Here is a 19,390-nt window from a genome sequence, read left to right as displayed (position 1 = left end):
TAGACAATTTAAATTATGAAGTTTATTAAGTAGTTACAGAAGAATACCTTTCTTTGTAATCCATTATAGTGATGTTAATAGGTTTACTATGAAAAATAAGAAGAAACATGTTATTACAAAAAATAAGACGTATAAAAATTCTTCGTTTCCTGTTAATATAATACAACAAAGTTATGAGAAATATAAATAGTTTTGGATTAAAGAATTTTGATACCTGATATGTATGGCTGTAACAGTATGTTCAAACATTTTCAAATATATCTCTGTAAACCACATTAGTAGTTGAATTATTGGTATTTTCATTATCATCCAAAATCAATATTTTCAACCCTTTCTTGGATTTTACTCTGGAAACAACAACATATAACTGTCCATGTGTAAACACTGGACGTGGTAGATATAAACCAACTTTATTAAGCGTTTGACCTTGGCTTTTGTTTATTGTCATAGCAAAGCACAAAGATATTGGGAATTGTCTTCTCTTAAACTTAAAAGGCAACCCTGATTCAGTACGAGTCAAGTTCATTCTAGGAATAAATATGTTATCACCAATATTTATTCCAGTAATAACTTTGGCACCAATAACTTTCTTCCCCAAGTGAATTACTTGTAATCTTGTTCCATTGCAAAGTCCATTGGCTTGATCAATATTCCTTAGAAGCATTATTGGAACTCCAACTTTTAATTTAATACAATGATTAGGAATTTAAGAGAATTTGATATCATTCAAAAATTCAGTTGTAAACCACTCAGCTTGAGCATTTTCTTGTTTATCAGATTGGCATGGGGTGTCTGAACTTAAATAACTAACTTCTTTTCCAAGGATTAAGGATAAAATGAACTCATTCACTTGCTCCACACATTCTGTAGTAGGACACAGTATTGCACCATCATCAAAAAATCCATCAGAGCTAAGATTCTGCATGTAGCCTGGATAAACAAATTCAACCAAGTGCAATAAAGGTTGATCAAAATTTAGAATTAAAATGTCTTGTGGTATTTCTATAGTGACTTGTCCCAAATCATTTAACACCATATCTCTTTCTCCAATGTGAAGTATTCAATCTGCAAAGTCTTTTATTTCTGTTGCAGTTTGCTTTGATTTTTCACTATTTAATCTCATAGTTTTTGTAAGTTTGAAGACTTTGTAGTGTTTCCATAATTCAGAGTAGTTTACAGTTGTCTTCACAATGTCATATCTTGATCCATTTTTTACAACAAGCAATATCTACCTAAAATCACCTTCCAATATAATTACTTTACCACCAAAAGGTTTGAAAGCGTTTTCTTCACTTACAACCCTCATGACATCCCTTAGAGTCTTATCCAGAGCTTCAAAGCAGAACCTACTGATCATTGGAGCTTCATCCCATATAGTTAATTTAGTTTCAATCAACAATCTGGCACGAAAACTTCCTTGAGGTATGTTGTAGGTTGAGTGTTCATTTATTAATAAAGGAATGCAAAAGGTAGAACGAGTTGTTTTTCCTCCAGGTAGTAACAAAGAAGCTATACTACTACAAGCTACATTCAACACAATCAAACCTTTTGATCTAATGGTAGTAGACAAAGTTTTCCACATAAACGTTTTTCCCGTGCCACCATAACCGTATAAGAAAAAAAACCGCCAACTTGTGACAATACTGCTGTCATTATATTCTCATACACATCCAGTTGCTTCGTAGTTAGAGATTGAAAAAGAGAAGCATGCATTTCAGACATTTGTATTTTGTCATAATTTAATTAATCAATAATGAATCTATTCTCATAAATAAAAGAATCTGAATGAATAGGTTGTTGTAGACTGTTAAAGTCTTTTAAAGATTTACCATTAGAAAGTAATAAGTCTTCCACCTGTAGAAGACAAAGGTTTTCTAATTGACCCTCTTCAATTGTAAGACCTAGCAAAAAAACAATGTCATTCGTTGAGGAAAACAATATGTTATAAACTTTGAGGAAACATAAATTTATACCTGGTAGGTTAAACTCTTTTCTTTTTTGGTATACAATGTCATCTGATAACAATTTCCAAGTTTTGTTCCAAACTTCCTCATGTCTAGACATAGTATTCATGAATAACAGTGTAACCAACAATCTTCTCAATTGAATTCCTGAAGCAAGGTTGTTGGTCTCAATAATCGCATCAGTAAATTCTTTATCCTCTGTCAATAGCTCCATTGCATAACAAACCTCCTTATATGTTTTGTAAATTACACCATTAACACTCCTATTGTTATCATAATCACAACAACCCTTTTTAAAATTCAACAATAACCTGAGATAATCTAATTCCCCTAATCCAGAAGGAATATATGTAAGTCTTCCAATACTAACACCTTTCTTCCTTGGTTTCCATTCTCTTTGTTCTGCCATCCATATAAAATGGCTAGGATATTCAGAATAAGTCAAATTTTTTTCTCTTTGGATAAATTTTGTTAGCCTCAAATTAGGCTAAAAACATTGTTCTTTTATGTTCATTTGTATACAATATTTCTTCAATTTCTTCATTGTCTTTAAATAGAATTGGTTGTTCGTAAAACAGATGAAAAGTCAACCTTTGAACTGGAGGACATCTATGATGAATATCAAAGGCAAATATTCTCCACAGCTTCACACGGAGATATATATCTACAATCATAATATTGTTTAATTTCATCTATAACTTGTGTCTCAGTAGAGTCTTTTGGAGTATTAGTAATTTTCAAATTTGCTCTATCGGACCTTTGTTTACATATTTAAACAAATACTTGATTGAATTGGATTTGTTGCAATATTTCGTGTTAACATGAGCTTGGTACCTCAGTAGTAGCAATGGGCTATATGGCACAACATTTCTATTGTCAAACTTAATTCCATTTTTAAGAACGAATATTCCATTATCTCGGCGTTTGTAACATGGATATCCATCCTCATCAATAGTAGTCAACAATTTAAATTTCTTGGGGTAAAATTTCGAACATCTACCGTTATTCATGCAAGATGAGGTAAATCGAGTAGCTCTGCATGAACCATGTATCATGTATGTTGCAACTGCCTTTGACAATTTAGGATATAAATCTGCATGTGGTAATTCTGCCGAAATCACTTCATCAATGTCTATTGGAGTTGTTAACTTTTTCTCTCCATCCAACCACAGTAATATGTGGGCATGAGGCAAAACCCTTTTTTTGAAATTCCACAGTGTACATACCTATAACAAGATAAAAGTTATTTGAAGTATAATACATAAAATATGAACGAAATTTTTAAATAACAATTAATGTCATCACTTGTATTGACTTTTCCAAAATATTCATCTTTTTTGAAGTCATTCATCATTTGATCTAATTTCATCTTGAAAACTCTACAAACTATGTCTGGCTTATCAGCAACACTTAATCCTTTTGATGTGACAAAGTCACGTATTTCAGACCAGTTTACATTGCAGGTAATAGTTATAAATAAATAAGAATATCCAAACATTTTACAAATGGCCATTGCATCTTGGAAATTATTGAACATGTATCTCATTCCTCCTGTGAATGATGCTGGTAAAACTATACACTTTCCAATTGCAGAAGAATTTGTTTCTCCTCAATTCATTGCTTCTTTTACACCGTGGAAAATATCACAACATATTGTTTTTTTATTCCCTCTTATGAACGACAATCTTTGAGTTTCAACCATAGTATATGCATCAACCAAGAATTGTTGAAACAATCGACGTGAATTGTCTACATTTCCAAACTCAATGATTCTTTCTTGAATTCTAAAAGCAATAAATTCTCTTAATGAATACGAATTCTTTTACGTTCTTTGCTATTACTGCCAGAATTACGTATTGGAATATCTTCTTGATACCCATCCTCTCCAAAGGGGAATATTAATGGATATTGTAATGAGATGAAGGTTGTATGTGTCTCATGCAATCTAAACAATTGTCCAGAAATTCTTTTCACTATGATATCTCGTCCTACATCCATGTTGCTCATATCACCTACAATTAACGTTGTTATCTCATCAATTGTCGGGTTATTATACACTTTTGGGTCTTTGAACCGATGTCTAAATAACCTCAATCGAAAACCTGAATGTACATCAGTATGTACAAAATCTTTCACCCTTCTAAAACTTTTTGCCAAAACATTGTTCTCATCAATCATCTTCATAAGATCTTGAATCAAAGATTTATCAAACTTCAAGTCTTTTAAATTGGACCTACAAAAATTTAAAGAAATATTTACTTCAAAATGATCTTATAAATGAATTTGGTTAAGATAAAGTAAAGTAATGTAACACATAGTCAAAGTGAGATACTCTATTTGAGACTTCATTTTGAGTATCATATATGTAAAGTTGTGCGAACTTGGGAGTTGATCCACTCTCAGTGAGTAAGCTTCCAATCCTATGATAGTTTTGTCCATGCAGAATAAATTGAGGAGGTCTAAATCCATCATTTATTGAAGACTCAACCTTTCCTCCAATTGAAGTAAATGAAAACATACTATTGTAACTTCTAATATTTTTTAGATAATGTTGGCTTCTTCTATCTTGACCATTTAATAACTCTAACATCAATTTAAGAGGTTGTTGTAGGAAAGGTAGTTGTACTTTTCCTTTTTGGCAACATATAGAAAAATCAACCTTCACGTAAGTCTTTGCTTTAAGAGATCTTTCTTCATACCACACATCAGCCAAACAATATTCACATTGAATATTTGGTTGTCCAAATGAAACAATATCTATTTTTGAAAAATTAAATAAGGTTATATATTAGCTTGACATAAATGTATTTAATTTGCATACAGAATTTACAGTTAGAGACATGCACCTTCCTTTTCAACTTTTGAATACAATTGGGAAGTGTAAACTTCTATGCTCTCATCTGACAACAAAACACAGTAAAACAAATTTTTCAAACAATTAAATAAATTAAAATTAACATTTAAAAATTAATTATTACCATTATTTGCTTCATTTTGGACATCTTCAAAATTCAGCTCTTAGTCACTGATTGCAGGATTCCAACACTGTATATTCTGGACCTCTTATCTAAGTTTATTGTGTTATTACCTATACTTTCTCGATTGAAAATACCTGTACAAAATATGTTCGAAAGTTGAATTAAGTATTAAAACAATTTGTAACTAACAATAGCAATATCAGTTTGCATTGACTTTTTGTCATCTTAAATAAAACATATTTATATATTCATTTAAACGCTTCGAATTTATTCAATTGAAGGAATAAATATATCAACATCATTCATTGTTTAAATTTATATTTGTAGTACCTCTTCGACAGTGCTATTTTTGGCGGAACGCAACAATTAAGTTTTTTTTTATTTCCTCTTGCATCTTTTGCAACATCTGTATTAATACAAACAAAAGAACATGTTTCTATATTAGTATATGTTTAACTCCGTACTAACAGTATAAATTGTAATCAGGCTAAGTAAATGAGGCATTATGAATTTACCATGAAGTGGTTCTGTAAGGCTAATTTGTGCATTAATAATTGTTCTCATTAATGACAATACTTTTGTAATTGAATGCATGGTGTTGAATTCTTTGTTAGGAGTCAAGTTTTCAGAGACGGGATAATCTGTGTCTATAATACCAGATGATTGACAACAAAATTGCTGACTTGAGTTGCCAGTAGATTGACCTAAAACAAATAATTAAAATCAGTAATATAATTAGTAAACAATGCATTGTAAGAACATAATGTAATTAACAAACTTAATACGTAATTACATTGAAGAAAAATAATTTAAACCATTCAATCAATTCATTTCTAACAATGATAATTTTAAATGTAATTGTAATATAGAGATAGGTATAGTACCTTGTCTTTTGATATTTGTATTGCGCAATTCATATTGTATACTTTTTCTTTTTCTTATGCCACAGTTTGCATCATCAAGATCCAAAACTAAAACAAAAGTAATTAGAAAAAATAAAATATATAGATGAGATAGTGTAGTTTGAACTAAAGAAAATAGATAAAATTAAGTTTACCATCACTTGTCTTAGATAAGGATATTGTTTTCTGATTTTGATGTACTGATTTTGTTGTTCTTCCATTTGTGGCATTTTCATGATGACAAACTAAAGACAGTAAATTAGAAAATTAATTAAAAACTGTATAGTGATATGAAATTTAAAGTAAAACAAAACATAAAATTCAGCTCACCATTGCTTATCTCAATTAAGGGTTCTCTGTTAGGCATGACATGTTCTGCAACTAACAATAGATTGTATTATACATATATGTAAATATGAAATAAGATAGCATAGATTCAATTTGAGCTCAAATACTTATCTCAGTTAATGGTATTCCATTTGGAATGACATGTATTTGAAATAACAATAAATCGAAAAATTATAATACTATAAAAATGAATTTATTGGGTGGAAAAGGAAAAAAAAACATATAAGAATGTTTACAGTATATGGTATCATAAAATCGTTTTTCATTGTTTTGGCTAAGATATAATATTTACGACTAAGAACTACACTGATCTAAATGTTCACAAAGAAAATCAAGAGCATAGATGACTCAAGGAACCTAAATATAAATATAGATGTTTTACCTGATACATTAACGTTTGTCTGAGAACATGTAACAATTTTGTTTCTTGTAGAAACCTTTCTCTTGAATTCCTCCATAAGTTCAAGGAGTATTGTGCTCAGAACAAACTACTTTCAGGGATACAAATGTTGTTTTGTTATAATAATTTAGTGTGTAGACTATCTTTCTTTTACCGCCAATTTTTTTTTATACATTTAGAGGAATATTTAGTTGCTTATGTCTCCTTACTTTTGACATAATACACTTAATAAAAATACTTATGAGATTATTTATTGTGCACCATAAATATAAATATGTTAGAGAAAAAAATTAAAAAAATTTGGAACTTAAAAAGTAAATAACTTTTAAAAGTATATGAAGTTAAAAACAAAAATAGTTATACATTTAATTGAGTGTAACTAATACCAAAAACTAAATATAATATCTGATTTCATGGACATGGAACTTATTTGAAGAGCTGACATAGTTTTAATTTGGTTTTAATATAACTAAATTTAATTGTTCAAAATTGTTAAATATAAAAAGGTACCTTTCACCAGCGATAGCAATTGTACTTTTATCCATGATTTTGTGTAATAATGAGACCAATTTTGAAATATACCCTAATTAAAAATTATAATAAGAATAATAAACTGGATTAACAATTTAGGTAGTATCAATGTTCAATTATGACAGGTCATGCAATGCATGAATGGAAGTCGATATTCAAAATGGGAACTTAACTTTTAAACTATGCAACAAATTTGCTTTTCTATTGCAAAGAACATATTTCTATTTTAAGCATTGCCTTTAATGAAATTCTTGTTTGACCTTAGAAAGAGTCCACCTGTAGGGAAATATACTTGGCAGTTTGTATATAGAACAGATTTAAATTGTCAAAAAGATGAAACAGAAGCACAACAATTTAAACATTGATAGCATTATCTGAGAACAAGAGTATGTAAGAAAATGGGAATTTTACGTAGGTGTGTTTAACAAAAAAAAGAAACCCTTGCAAGAATACCTAAAATTTGTATACGACCTATAAAAGTTCCCCTTTTACTTACACTGTCGGTTTCCATAAATACGCATTTATAGCCTGTAGTGCCTAATTTCAGAAAAAGAGAAATGATTTTAACCTTAAATTTGTGAACTAAATGCATATAAAAAAGGAACTTTCATTAAAATCTGTGAGCAAAATCAACAAATATCCAAAAAAAAATTCATTTCTGATTCCATGCATACTAAGTTCTTATGTTGTAAAGCTGATGGATACTAAGAATAAAGAAATAAGAAAGTAGAAATGAAAACCACAACTGTAAAATGTTGGCCACCAACTTAATGATGTAGGTACATTTCCCAAAATGTCTTTCACTAATATCTATATGTAAAAGTAATAATTTATTTAAAAAGTATGATAAAGGGAAATGTGTGTTTCTTAACAGAAACATGTTTTAGGTGAAACCATATTAAACTATGCAAACACCTTCCTTCATATAAAGTGAAATAAAAAATAATAGCAAATAATAATATAATATATTAATACAATCACATAGTACTTATTGAAGCAAAATGAAATTTTAAAATTCATATAACATAAGTAAAAATGTATGCCTAAACTCGTGAAACAATCAAACAATCTATCAGTTAGTAATTAATAATGAACAATATAATCTTAGTCACCATTCCACAATATTAAGACAAAATAAATAACAGATAAAATAAATGAAAGTTTTAAGAATTTAATTTACTAGCAAGTTTTATGACGTTAAGCATATGTAACAATGGCAACATATTATAAACATGCCTGATAATGAATGAAAATTTAAAAAGAGTATGTATGAAAATTTGATGTAATGCCTACAACAAATACAATGAAATGAAATCAGATAATAAACATAATAACAATAAAATAAACATAAATATTAATACTAATAAAGTGTTCTGGTTTTCAACAAAGATAAACATTTTCCTTAACTAGGAAAGATAAGAAATTAGAAACTGAAATAAAGCACAAAAAGTAAATAGTTTTTTCCTTTCAAAACAATAGAAAGGATTATCCCAAAACATTAAGAAAACTACTTATACATATTTTCTTGTCTTTTATAGTGACTTGTCATGAGTAGCAGAACCCTAATATTAGAAGAAGGCATCATCATATGACATTCAAATATAGTTTTGTCGCCTTCACGAAAGGAATGAAGACTACAAATTTTTTTCCAGCCCTTCCCAAGCTTGATGTTTGTGCAAGGAAACCTTCTTCTCAAGACCTTGCATTGAACCTCGTTTAGCAGACCATGTAGCGTAATGTTTTTGAATCTCGTTTTGTGAAGATATTCTGCAAATGCACCACGTAGATCCTTCAACAACATGAAAGCCATTATTGAAGAAAAGCAATACAAAATAAAGCAAAGCATTTAAAAGAAAGGATTTTTAAACTGACCAGAGAACTTCCATTGATGTGAAAAGAAGACAACTTCAAGTGAAAATGTTCAAAGGGTCCCTTGGTCAACGGTTCCCTCCCTTGAACTTCCTTCAAATAACGATTAACACCACTTTGACAGATCGCTCCCATAAAAACAGTTATATGGAAACAACTTTGACCAACGTAACAGAAGAGTATAGGGTGGTCGCCTTTAAAGCCATAAAAGAACTCAAAGTTGACCATCCATCCAAAATTTCGGGAGACAATATATCCTGGTTATAATATACTATATGGACGTTCCCTGCACTATCTGCAAGGGTCCACTCCCCAACAAGTTCTCCTTGAAATTTAATCACGAATGCATGATCAACCATTCTATCCATTATAAAAAATATAAGTCAACAAATACATAAACTATATAAAATAGGTATTTAATCAAATAAAAAAACTACATACCTCCCCGCAGATGTTCATTGATGAAAAAAGTCCTCGTGTATCATTGTGAAGAATTTCTTCAGAAGTATGAGCCATCAAACTTAATAATAGACAATGGAGAATAAAGCAAGAGGCAACAATAATATAGAAATGTATAAAAAAGAAAAGAGTAGGATTCTGAGTAAAAAAATCAAAGTGTGTTACGTATTTATAACCAAATATCAGTCATGACCCTTTGATATACATTGTCCTGTTTCAAACAACATGCCCTTTCAGTTCAATTTTAATAATTTAAAATTTAATAAACAAGAAAATAGTCCCTAATGAATAAAAGATAAGAAGAATATGTTACCTGTAATTATTCTTACGCCATTGTAATTATTACTAATAAAAGAGATAGGCTAAAAAAGAGATAGGCTAATAATTTTTACCTAGTTTAGGATATTACTTTTGTAATAAATATATTTTTTGTAATTTCTGTAATATATATATATATATATATAAATGTATAATCTATAATATATATAATCTATAATATGTATAATCTATAATATATTATAATATTATATATATATAGATTGTACCGACTAGTCCCTGGACGTTGTTGATCACTGGTAATGTTGGTGCCACGTAAGCGGGGTCCCACGAGCGGCGTGGGCCAGTATCTCGCGAAGCACGTGCGCCAAGGAGCCAAAGAGTGGTCAGACAGTCATCAGGGTGTACCGATGTGCCACTAGACAGTGTGAAGAGGTCGGACATCGGGACCCGAACAGTAGAGATGGGCCACAAGAGGTGGATCCCAGACCACACACCATTTATCAGTAAGGGAGAAGCCTAGGTCACGAGGGTTCATGCGTGTAGAGTGGATGACGCGTTTAGGTGTAACACAAGTATAGAGCCACTGGAAAGATACGACCTGTGAAGGTCGTGTTCCAGAGACGAGCTGCATGCATGGCACGTGAATAGCTAGGGCACTCCCAAAGGCGGGTGACCCTAGAGATCAGGTGCACGAGGAGGCACCCAGGTGGTCACCCCGTCAGAGGTTGCACTCCAGTTAGGGACCCCACGCACTTGGTTTTCCTAAGAGTAGGGTAACAACATTGTTGGGCCCGCCCCATCAGAAAAACCCATTTTGGGCAAAGAGGAAACCCTAGTTTCAGTCTATAAATAGTAAGGTAACAAACTTGGCAAGGTACATTATTCCTTTGCGCCGCTTAACACACACAGTGACAGTTATACAATTTGGTGTTTCCTAACCTTAATACTGACTTGAGCGTCGGAGTGCAAACGACCTCTAGGGCGCCCTTTGTCTTTGTGTTTTCAGGCATTCATCATAGGAAAGGCACGTGCAAACGCAAGGATTCTAGACGTAAGAGTGAGGTAGGCGCACAAAGGCGTTTCAGGTCAACCGACAGGAACATAGATATATCTATTATATATTTAATTTATTTATATTTATATATATTTATTGTTCCTGCCGGTTTACTCGCTTCGCCGGTTGACTCTAACGGCAATCTTCGACCCTTCTATCTTCGCCTGAGAATCGTACTTTCTTGATCAAAGAATCTCTCACCTACAAAGACAAAGGGGTGCCTTGACAACCGTTTGCACTCCGACGCTCAAGTCAGTATCAGGGAAAAGAAACACCAAGTGTATAAAGTAGTTTCAGTCTTAGAAACTATGTACCTTGCTAGGGTTCTTAGCACCCTTTATATAGGTTGAAACTATGGTTTACCTCTGTTCTATTACCCTTATCTAAGGTTCCTTGGGGAACTTCCTTGCAGCGCTATTTACATAATCTTAGCGTATTTGGCACATGAACTTCCCTTAACTAGAGTGCAACGTAAAATAGAGTGGTCGCTTGGGTACCAACTTGTACACCTAATCTCTAGTGTCATCTGCTTTATGGGTGCCCTAAGAATTCACGTGTCATGTGTGCGGCTTTCCCTGGAAACCCTAACCCTAATGGGCCTTAGCGCCTCCCAGGATTATTCACTCGTGTCGCGCCTTCATGTGCTATACAAACCACGTGCATGGATCCTTCGTGACTTAGGCTTCCCACATATCTCATGTCTTAACTGTTAACTTAGCATAACTCTAGGGCCCACCTTATGTGGCCCACTACAATGTTCAGACCGTCGATGTCCGATCTCTCCTTTTACTAACGAGGTCCTACGTCGATCTCCAACATCAGGGTCTCTGATGCCAATGTCCGAAGGCTAACCAATTCCCCGGCAGGTGCGTCTGGGCCCCTTTCATTACCAAGCATCGGTGTGTGATGTTTGAGGTCAGTCACTGGGTCGAAGATCGAGGAATGGTCGGGACACAAGCCCCCCAGTCTCGAGCTGTAACTTGTTTCAGTGAAGAGACTAAGTGATCGCGTTGGGCGACCTACGTGGCGTTGGGTAACGGGCGTGAACAGTACACCGATGCGACGTCTCGCCATACTTTGTTAATCAGCGTACACGTGTCAGGATCAATGGCTGAGACTTGTTCGCACTCGAACTTCTTCGTTCACTGTTCAAACCCTTAAACTGTTACGCTCTTCTCACTATTCCATTACTTTCACTTAGCATTTTTGCGAAAAACGCTCTCTTCTTTCTCTTCCAAAACTCCAAACCCTCAAACCTCAATATTCAAAGGTATGATTTTTACTCACCGATTGCTTGCATTTTGTGATTTCGCTGCTTGTAACATGCTTATAATTGTTTGAGATTGTTTATGATTTCCGCATTTCCATGTGCATTCATTTCCTCTGCTTATGCTTTGAGTCTCTATTTTTCTGGTTTTCTCTGGTTCTGTCAAGTTGCGCCACCTTCTTCCTCTAAAGTTTCTCTTTTTCTTCTCCTTTTTAGCTTCCTTATCTAAGATGTCCCAACGAGAACCCACTCCAGCTCTTACTTCGGATTCTAACTCCGTTACGTCTTCGTCCCCTGTTCCATCCTCCTTCCGCCTCCTTCCATAAGTCCTTATATCGTTGGGCTCCGGCTGCCCTTCTAAACGAGACTTCCAACTTTACCTCCCTCGAGAGTATAACCGCCTATAGGAAGAAACAAACCTGTCACAAATTGCGGGTCTTTGGGAAAGACCATGATATATACGTCAGGATGGTGGCCTGCCGGGAAGAAGAGCTAGTGTGCGCTGACGAATCTTCAGACCCCGAAGACCCCTTATGTTTTATTTATTCCACCGTTTTTCGAAGGCTCGGGCTTCGACTACCCTTCACCCCCTTCAAGCGTGTACTCCTGACAGAGGTGAATGTCGCCCTTGCCCAACTGCACCCCAACAGTTGAGCATTCGTAAGGGCCTTTGTGATCCTTTGCCACTGTCTTGGTCTTACGCCATCGGTGGATGTGTTCCTCTTCTTCTTCAAAGCAAAGAGTCCTGGGAAGAAGTTGTGGGTTAGCCTCAACAATGTTGCTGGGAGGGTGCTCCTAACGCTTTTCCAGTAATCCTACAAGGGATTCAAGAAGAACTTCTTCAAGGTTCGGAGCAATCGGAGGGATCCCGCCCTTTTAGATGGGTTCCCCCTATACTGGGCGGAGAAATCAAACCTTCAGAGGCCCAGGTGTCTCGAGGACCTTCTCCCTCAAGATCGGGAAGTATGCGAGCTCCTCTCTGAACTCCATATTCCATTCAGCACCTTGGAGTTGCTCAAGCTTGAGTTTAGCCCCAAGTTTCTTAAGAAATATATTGGTACTGTTCCGTCCGGTTGACTGGGACGTCTTCGTGCGCGTCCTCGACCGTCAGCTAGGGACTCCTTCCCACTGGTTACCTGTGGATTCCTGCAAAAAGAGGACAAAAGGGCGCCCTAGCGGCCGTTTGCACTCCGACACTCAAGTCAGCCAGCAAGAAACACCAAAACTATGCACCTCCGTCTCTGAGCACCGCGTATGGCACTCTGAAGGTCTTAAAAATGGAAACTGTGTCTAGTGTGTATTTCTCCTTCTGGCAAAGCTCTTTCCCTAGTCCCTTGTGCGTAACCTCAAGGCTCGAGCAAGCAACTAGAGAGTTTCTGGTCAGTTTGCCAAAAGTTCGAACCCTGTTTCCAACATTCTCAGCGCTATTTAAACTGCCCAAGCATTTAAAGCGCCTTAAAGCGCTTTTAATCACAAAACGTAACGCACTTAATTAACGCGTCTAATTAGAAAACATAGCGCATTTAAGACGTTGAAACGCTTGGGAGCCTTTATAGTACCTGAAACGCTCAAAACAGAAACTGTATTGAATGACTTTAATTACCTGGTACCTGACTGAAGGGTGTTTCTATTCTGACCTGGCTGTCGTACACGTGGAGGGCCTCACAACGCCATGACCCCATCTGGGGACGTTTCTGCCCATCGGAGGACGTTTCTACGTGTGAGTCCTCTTGCTTGGGAGTGCTACTGCGCAAGGGGTGACTTTTTGGGTGCCAACTCATGCCCCAATCATCTAGTCACTCACTTTAAGAGCGTATTTGCCTTCCTCTCGTACCCTGCACCTGGCTACCCTGGGCGTGACCCTCCCCTTGAGTCGTATCTGTCCCAAAGGCGTCTCTGGGGCGGCAGGGGTACTTCACGAGTCGGGCTGCCCTACACTGGTGTTGTCACTATGGCCTTGAAGCCACCTTTTCCTTCTCTTCATCACTATTCCCTGGTTATCAGGGGTCTGAGGCCTTCCCACGGCGTCGCCCCCTCCATGGTCTTTCCTACCCATGGGTGTCGGGGAATGGCGTTGTGGTCACCTTGCTTTCGTGTTATTCCACCTTGGCGACACCATGCTAGGCGACACCTTATCCTGGCGATCCTTTCTGTTGGCGACGCTTCCTCTTGGCGACGCCTGCGCTTGGCGTCACCCCACCCGGGCGACGCCTTACGTTGACTTTGACTTCGACGCTAACTTTGACCTTGACTTCGTCAACGCCCGGGTACGGGACGGTACAGGTACCCTTCTCATTCTTGTCTTACGTTTGCCTGTATTTTATTTTCTTTATCAATGTTGCCTATGTTGACTTGTTCTTGTTGTTTTCGTGCAGATATGGGCTTCAACAAGGACAAGAAGAAGAAATTGGCCGACCTGCTTGCCAAGTGTAGGGCGGCCGCTGCCGAGGTGGGCACTTCAACACCCAGAGCCCCTCCAACCTCAGCTACTTCTACCCCCTACCTAATCGAACTAGCCCCTATTGATGACATGCAGAAAGGGGTGGTAGCCGTTGACTCGGACGACGAGGAGACGTGCACGAACCTTGTCTTCAAAAGGCAGAGGGTGGGTGAATCCGTGGCGCCTTCTCCCTCTGCATCTGGTGGGACCCCAGCCTTCAAGGATAACCCCCCGAGCACCTCCTCCCCGGACCAACTCGTTCTTCGCGAAGGTGGGGGTGAAAGCACTCCTAAAGGTCAGCAAGTGCCTTCCGCTCCCGAGCTTCCCATGTTGCTTCAACAAATCCTCAAGCGCTTCCAAGACAAGGAAGTGTTGGAGAGCTTGAGTGGCAATCTCTTCCACGACCGTGTGGCCCACGGTCTAGGGGACTTCCTAATCGCGTCCAACCTTGCGCTAAGTAAGGCCCAAGAGGCGGAAGAACTCAAGGCTAGGTTGGCAGAGCTGGAGGAAGAGTTGTCCCTCAAGACCAAGACGTTTGCCAACCGCGAGACCATTATGTACAATAAGCTAGCAAGCCTTCGCCAATCCGTGAAGGACGTCAAGAAAGCTCTTTTTGACAAGAGCCACGTGGTTGTCCAACTGGAAGCGAAGATCTTGCATCTTCGCAACAACGTGGTCGAACTGGATGGACAGGTCGAGGAGATGAAAGCGAAGATGACCAAGCTGGAGGAAAGGGCCACCCAGCGCGAGGTCTTGCTGGATGATGAACATATATTTATTCACATTTAATCGCTTTAATCATAGATTATTGGACTATAATAATAAATAAATTCACTATTTTAATTCAGATTCATATAATTGGGTTTATTTGGTCCTTTATTATTATTTCTATTAATTTTGTATTTTTAACCTAAGTTGCTTCTTTTGGATCAAAATAGGAAACAAGACCTGATATAAAGAATTAGAGAATTAAATCTGCAAATATCTGAGAAAAGGAATTGAATGCAAGTTTCTGCCAGGATATTCTCTACAACTTCTGCCATTAAAATTCCTCTGCAAAAACCTTCAAAAATAGAGAAAATATACTTTGAAGATATTATTCGAGAAAATCTTCTGCAATATCTCTCACATCAATGTTGGAATCAATTACAATCTATGCATGATTCTGAAGACAAAATGGAAACAATATTTATGGGAGAAAAGCAAGAATAAAATCTGAGACTATTTGGGAATGAAGATATATGTTTAATAATTCGAAACAGGAAAGGAAACATCTGATAATTGTAAAACAATATCATAAGGCAGATTTTATTATGATTTTGTGCATGGGAAAGAAGATTATAAAAGAGACTTCAAGGGAAGGAAGAAGGGGGGCTTTTTCGATCACATTTTTAGAGGAGCAAACACATTCTAGACCTAGTTTTCTTTTCTTCTTTATAATACTTTTGTTTTGCCTCCGCATGGAAGGCTAAACCTTTTTGGTTGATTCCCTTGTAATTTCCCATTGAGTTATGAGGTTTTGGTTAATAAAAGTTTCATTTTTTTAAATTCTCTATAACAACTGTTTTAATAGTCTAATCTCCTGGAAAACTGTTTTTTGTGAGAGGTTGTACTTGAACGCATGATTGAGAGTCTTCCTTATCTTAAACTTTGGTTTCTTAGTTAGTTCGCATTTTTCTAATTAATTTCTTGGGCGCTTGATTCAAGAGAGAGGAGATAAGCATTCCTATGGAGTATACGCATGGAATAAAGTGGGTATTGATTAAACTAGTAGACACATGCTTTACTGGTGAGTTTCAGTTGAATTAGATTGGTGCATGTTCAATTTGTTTTAGCTTTGTTTGAGGATTAAGAAAGGAATAATCTTTAGAGAACCTGTGAGGAATTCAATGGTGGAATAACTTAGGAGTCAACTTGCATTCTTTACTGTTTTAAATCATCATCTATATTTTTCTGCTTAACAATCACAATTCCCTTTTTATTATTATTGTTATTGCTAATTCTTATTGCTTACAGATAAGTTTTGAATTTTGTTCACTGGACTCACTATTGGATTCTTTGGGAGACGACTTAGGGTCATCTGACCATTTTTATACTATCATCTTTCTAGCATTGGACAAGTCTACGTTGGGATCATATTAATTTGATAGCAAAACGACTGCTATCACTGGGGCAGGTTGAAGGGGAGTTGGCCGAAAAGGTTGAGCTCTTCAAGAAGACAGAGGAGGAACTCACCAATGATGCTGCCGATGCTTATGGTGAGGGGTTCCAAGATGCCATCGCTCAATTTGCATGTGTGCATCTGGAGGTGGATCTTGCGCCTTTCAGTGAGTCCAAGTGCGTTGTTGATGGGCAACTCGTGTTGTGGGAGTGATTATTCTGTAACTCTATCTTCTTGAAGGACAATTTTCTCTTTGTGCATATAACTCTATAAATATTTATCTTCTGTTTACCTGCTTGTTTCTACCTTTACTTGTCTTGACCTCTACTAACAGCGCCTTCGACCTAGGTTCGCCCTTTAGGTAGCACGTTTTAACTTTGTGCGCAAACCCCTTAGCTAGCTCGACCTCTGTTCGAGGGTAGGCTCCTCTCACTGTTCTTGATTTCCTTCTTGCAAAGTAAGGTGTCTCCGTTGATCTCATTCCTACCCTCCTTAGATCGACAGGAATGCCTTGCTGGCAACGCTGGGCAAACATACCGCTTTCAACCTTGGTCCTGCAATGCGAAGGTAGGGATGAACTTAACTGGTGAGCCATGTTGTTCGTCCCTAGAGTTACTACGCAAGAGGGAGGTCTCCTAAGGAACCATACTTCCCCTATCTTGGTGCTTCTAACTTGAGTGAACGACTCTTAGCGACCTCATCTTTACTGTACAAAGTCAAGGGACAGATCTAAATAACTGGCCACGACCTTGCTGTAAAAGTCAAGGGCAAGCCTTCAACGTTTCAACCATACTGTTCTCAGCCTTGGTAAACTTGCGCAAGAGGGAGGTTCACCATCGAACCATACTATTCCCGACCTTGGCGCATTACTTCAAGGGAGAGATTCATTAACTGGAGAACCATACTATTCTTCGCCTTGGTGAACTTACACAAAAGGGGCTCATTGGGGAAACCAAACTACCTCTGCTCTTGGTGTATCACTTCAAGGGAGAGGTTCACTAATCTGCAACGCACACATATTTCTTAACTGAATAACTGAAATTTTATTTGGGTGACCTCGTTAAGAAACCCTTACGAGGGAAAAATAGTGCCCCCTTAAAACGTGTACAATGCAATATATTTTTAACCAAAATAAAACTTAAGATTGGTCGCGTTCCAAGTACGAGGGATCGCGCTACCCTCTAACGTTTTGAGCCTATACGCTCCATTCCCAAGGGCCTCCGTTACTCTGAAAGGGTCAGTCCACTTGGGAGATAGCTTGTTTTCCAATTGGTACGGGTGGGCCTTCCACATTACCAGGTCGGCTACCTGGAACTGCCGAGGTCTCAGCTTGGAACTGTACTTGTACTCCACCCTCCTTTTCAAGGCTTCGGCCTTAATCCTCGCTTCCTCCCTTACTTCATCTAGTAGGTCCAGGTTCACCTTTCTTTCTTTGTTGGACGCCTTAACCACGAAGTTCTGGAAACACGGCGAGTTCTCCTGGATTTCTACTGGAATCATGGTGTCCGAACCAAACACCAAGTTGAAGGGTGTTTCCCTGGTTGTGGACTGGGAAGTAGTGTGGTAGGCCCCCACAACTCTAGGAATTTCTTCCGCCTAAGTCCCCTTGGCTTTATCTAGCCTCCTCTTCAGATCTCTGAGCAGAACTCGGTTGGCAAACTCGGCCTGCCCGTTCGTCTAGGGGTGTTCTATTGACACGAACACCTGTTTCACTCCCAGCTCTGTACATAACTTGCCCAATTGCTGGCTTGCAAAATGGGTCCCGTTGTCGGATACCAACCTCTTCGGAATTCCAAAGCGACACACTATGTTCTTCCACATGAAGTGCCGGACCTTATGGGTCGTGAACTGTGCCACTGGCTCAGCTTCGATCCACTTTGTGAAATACTCTATGGCAACCACGAGGTACTTCATCTGCCGTACTGCCAAAGGGAAGGGCCCCAGAATGTCGATCCCCCAAGTATGGAATGGCCATGGGCTGTAGATCGACCTCAACTCTTCTAGAGGCGCCTTGTGCCAGTCAACATGTTGTTGGCACTGTTTGCACCGCTGGGCATACCTTGTGCAATCTTCCCTCATGGTTGGCCAGTAATACCCTGCTTGAATGGCCTTTGATGAGAGGGATCGACTGCCGATGTGGCTACTGCATATCCCCTCATGCAGTTCTGCCATGATGTGCGTGCATTGCTCACCACTTACACACCAGGATAGGATGGGTGAATCCATGCTTGAACAACATCCCATCGATCAAAGTGTACTTGCTCAAATTTTTCTTGATTTTTTGAGCTTCTACGGGTTCTAATGGGAGTACATTATCAGCCAAATATTGTTGGTAGGGTGTCATCCAAGTTTCTCCTGATTCAACTTGGCAAACTTGCGACGACATCTTTCCAGCGATCGGGCACATGCTTATTCTGGGTGATTTTACTGTCTCCTACGTTAACGATCGATGACTCCTCCTCACTCCTTCCCATGTGCTAATCTGTTGGACTTCTCCCACGTTGTCCTTGGTACTCCCCCGTGACTTGACTTGTGACTAACAAAGAGTCACTCTTTGCCAGCAAACCTTTCGCTCCCATCTCCTTAGCCAACAACATTCTAGCGATCAAGGCCTCATATTTTGTTTGATTGTTACTAGCCTTGAAAGCAAACCGTAGGGCCTGCTCAATCAGCAACCCATCTGGTCCTTCCAAGATGACACCAGCCCCACTGCCTTGCTGATTCGAGGAACCATCTAC

The 19,390-nt window shown here is 37.6% G+C and overlaps 1 pseudogene; it reads right to left on the bottom strand.

The window, feature by feature from the left end:
- Positions 1–241: 241 nt before the first annotated feature.
- On the bottom strand, positions 242–6,650 carry LOC137817841 (uncharacterized; annotated as a pseudogene).
- Positions 6,651–19,390: the final 12,740 nt, after the last annotated feature.

This window comes from Phaseolus vulgaris, chromosome 10, assembly GCF_051622355.1.
Source record: "Phaseolus vulgaris cultivar YP4 chromosome 10, ASM5162235v1, whole genome shotgun sequence".
Classification (NCBI taxonomy): domain Eukaryota; kingdom Viridiplantae; phylum Streptophyta; class Magnoliopsida; order Fabales; family Fabaceae; genus Phaseolus; species Phaseolus vulgaris.
Note: the sequence above shows the minus strand (reverse complement) of the source record. Positions and strands in the feature narration are given on the sequence as shown.